Genomic DNA, 4,114 nt, shown 5'->3' with positions numbered 1-4,114 from the left:
GAGCTGGGATTTTGGGGAGCAGCGTCCTGGAGCTGCACAGGGCATAAGGGCCCTGGGCCAGGCCCACAAAACGATTCAGTCTTCCTGGGTCTCTGGCTCTGGGATGGGAGGAGTTCCCTCAGAGATCTTTGAAATGCCTTCAAGACCTTTTTCCCATTGTCTTGGCTATCAGCTCCTGGCTCCCTTTTATTTATGCTAATTTCTCTACCAACTGGTTGCTCCACAGCCCTCTTAGATTCTTCCCCTGAAAATGGGCTTTCCTTTTCTACCACATAGCCGGGCTGAAAATTTTCCAAATTTTTATGCTCTGCTTCCCCTTTAAATATAACTCCCAACTTTAAGTCATTTCTTAACTCCCACATCTGTGTGTAGGTTGTGAGCAGCCAGGTCACATCTGAAAAGCTTTTCTGCTTAGCAACTTCTTCTAGTGGGTACACTAAATTATCACTCTTAAGTTCAAACTTCCACAGATCACTAAGGCATGAACACAATGCAGCCAAGTTCTTTGCTAAGGCATACTATGAGTAATCTTTGCTCCACTTCCCAATACATTTCTCATTTCTGTCTGACACCTTGTCAGCCTGAACTTCACTGTCCATTGCACCATCAGATCAGCATTTTGGTCACAACCATTTAACCAGTCTTTAAGAAGTTCCAAATTTTCATCTTCCTGTCTTCTTCTGAGCCCTCCAAACTCTTCCAACCTCTGCCTGTTACCCAGTTCCAAAGCTGCTTTCACATTTTCAGGTATTTTATAGCAAGGCCCCACTCCTCAGCACAAATTTTCTGTTAGGCTGTACTTGCATTGCTATAAAGGAATACCTAAGACTAGGTACTTTATAAAGAAAAAAAATTCAATTGGCTCATGGTTCTGCAAGCTATCAGGGAAGAATGATGCTGGTATCTGCTTGGCTTCTTGAGAGGCCTCAGGGAGCTTTTACTCATAGCAGAAGGCAAAGGGGGAGCAGGCACATCACATGGCAAAAGCAAGAGCAAGAGTTGTGGAGAAGGTCCACCCACTTGCAAACAACCAGATCTCTCGAGAATTCACTCACTATTGCAAGGACAGCACCAAGCCATGTGGGATCTGCCCCCATGATTCAATCACCTCCCACCATGCCCCACCTCCAACATTAGGGATTATAATTCTATGTGAGATTTAGAGGGGAGAATATCCAAACTCTATCATCACTGTGCTACAGATGGAAAAAGAGGAGCACAGAAGATTGAATTGCTTGAGGTAGTATGTGCTAAAGATGGAACTTTGCCCCGATGGTTCACTTTCAGTGCCCAAGCTCGTTTCTTTTTTTTTTTTTTTTTGAGATGGAGTCTCATCCTGTTGCCCAGGCTGAACTGCAGTGGCACTATCTCAGCTCACTGCAACCTCCACCTCCCGGGTTCACATGATTCTCCTGCCTCAGCCTCCCAAGTAGCTGGGATTACAGGCACACACCACCACACCCAGCTAATTTTTTGTATTTTTAGTAGAGACCGGGTTTCACTATGTTGGCCAGACTGGTCTCGAACTCCTGACCTCGTGATCTGCCTGCCTCGACCTCCCAAAGTGCTGGGATTATAGGCATGAGCCACCGCACCCCACTTCAACACCCAAGCTCTTAACCCTTATGGTATACAACTCACTTTTAGTCATAGTGTTTTGGGTACCATCATACTTCAGAAATTTAGAGTGTTGTGCATATGTTGTTGAATTTTTAGGATTAACAAATAGGTGTGTTTGCTTCAGCAGCATGTATACTAAAATTGGAACGATATAGAGAAGATAAGCGTGGCCCCTGCACAAGGATGACACACAAATTCATGAAGCGTCCCACATTTTACATGCATATCAATTGGAAGTCGTTATGTGAGGAACAGACAGCTCAGAGGTTTATTAAAATAAGCAAAACACAAAGGCAGAAAGTATCTGAGAAAAAGTAGGCATTTGATCATCAATTTATTTCCAAACATTTAGAGAGTAATTTTATTATTGAAACATAATCAAAGAATATTAAGAAAACACTGAATTGCTTTAATTCTTTTAATGGTTGCCTTAGGATTTATAGTGCACATCTCTAATTAATAATGGTTTATATTCAAATAATATGCATCTCACATGTAATATAAACCAGTAGAACAGTATATTCCACATTTTTCCCTGGTATTTTTGTGCTATTGTCATTTTATGTTTTACTTGTATATATGGTATAAATACACAATACATTGCTACTATTTTGCTTTAGACAGTTTTTTTAAACAGTTTTATTTAACAACACAAGTCTTTGTGTTGAAAATAATTTAGAAATTATTAGAAAAATTTTTAAATAATTTTTCAGCAAAAGTTATATCTTAAGTTTTATTGTAATTTTTATTTTCTTCTCTTTCATGGAAATGACATATTTTCTACTTCTATTATCAATTTCTATCTTATAGTGTATGCATGCTTCTTTTTTTTTTTTTTTACCCACAATGTATTTATTAATTTGTCCAGTCCAAGAATACAAATATATTTAAAATTGCTAATCCTCACATAGCAATGTAAAAAACAAATCTCCTAAGTATTTACAATTCTTTATGATTCTTTTGTCTTTAGCCTTATAGTATAGTGTCAAAATAGTACATTCTAAAGTTACCTGGGTTAATATTGCCAATCCCCACAAAGAGTGTAATTCATTTAAAATACATTTACGTTCAGTTGTTTGTATTATATTCCATTGAGTGCACCTTTCATACAGATTGATTTAATTTTAGGGCATGTGGAACATTAACATGATTCTAAAGTCAGAATTACTCAAATAATTACATCAAACCCTTCCACTCCATTTTCACCCACCCACTTTACCCACCAATCTCAAATTTGTCTTTCTAGTATTTATCTGTGCACAATTGAACATATATATATATATATACACATACATACACACACACATTTCCTTTTTCCTAATTTCTTATACAAAAGGTAACATCATTCTATATTGTTTTGAACTTTGTTTATATCATTTAACAATACATTCTGCAACTCACTCCATATCAGTTCAGATATCTTCCTCATTCTATTGTATGACTATAAATAGAATCGTTAATTTTATGTGTCAATTTGAGCAGGCCACAGGATGCCAAGATAATTGGTTAAATATTATTCTGGGTGTGTCTATAAAGGTTTCCTGGTTGAGACTTACATTTTAATTGGTAGGCTGAGTAAAGAGATGGCCCTCTCTAATATGGATGGGTGCCATCCAATCAATTAGTGGCCTGAATACAACAAAAAGTCCTCCTGAGGGTAGAGAAGACTCCCTGTGCTTCATACTGAAACACTGTTCTTTTCCTGTCTTCAGACTTGGACTCAGACTGGAAATTACATCATTGGCTTTTCTGGTTTGCATGCTTCTTTGTTCAATTAACTGTTATGTTCACTTCTCTTTTTGCATAAACTCTTTATAAATTATTATGTAGTATTTAACTTTTCACAATATTTGGGACCGATATTTTTCCAAATTATTTTCTGCCATCAAAGTTCGAATGATTTTATGTACAGATGATTTTACCATTTTATTTAGTCAAAAAATATTTCCTTTAGTAATTTTTTCTCTATTCTTATTAGTCTCTCTAATACAGAGGACAGAAAGACAATGATCACTCCAGGCTACTGAAAGTGTGGTTGCTATCAAGTGTCAAACTGAGAACTGAAGGTTGCTCGTTGGCAAAAGAAATTGAGAAGAACCATTTAGAACTTCATTTGCAATATGACATAAATTTTATGCCTATTAAATCTGATAATTTGAAAATGGGGTTGATAGTTTGTCTTTTATTGTACTTTCCCAATAATTCAATTTTAGTCTATTTTTAAAAGTGTTACCCATGACATATTTAGAGAATTGATCCTTCACAATAGAAAGTTTGAGAATTATTGACCTATTATTTTCTCTCCATTTTTAGCATGTGGAGAAAAAGGCAGAATAAATAAGTTTTGCTTTTGTTTTTATTTTTTTCTGATTTGTTTATGTACATATATAATTTAAATATAAGATAAAGTTATTTTGATATACATTATGTCATATGTTTAACCATTATTTATTTTAAAAAATTAGAGCAGCAAGATGGCAGACTTGGAAACTCC

The 4,114-nt window shown here is 36.1% G+C and overlaps 1 non-coding gene across 1 annotated transcript; it reads left to right on the top strand.

Moving 5' to 3' along the window:
* The first annotated feature begins 1,735 nt into the window (after positions 1-1,735).
* On the top strand, positions 1,736-1,838 carry LOC129490974 (U6 spliceosomal RNA). Its single transcript, XR_008660423.1, has one exon. It is a non-coding gene; the product is annotated as a U6 spliceosomal RNA (small nuclear RNA).
* The last annotated feature ends 2,276 nt before the right edge of the window (positions 1,839-4,114 follow it).

This window comes from Symphalangus syndactylus, chromosome 9 (assembly GCF_028878055.3).
Source record: "Symphalangus syndactylus isolate Jambi chromosome 9, NHGRI_mSymSyn1-v2.1_pri, whole genome shotgun sequence".
NCBI lineage: Eukaryota > Metazoa > Chordata > Mammalia > Primates > Hylobatidae > Symphalangus > Symphalangus syndactylus.
Note: the sequence above shows the minus strand (reverse complement) of the source record. Positions and strands in the feature narration are given on the sequence as shown.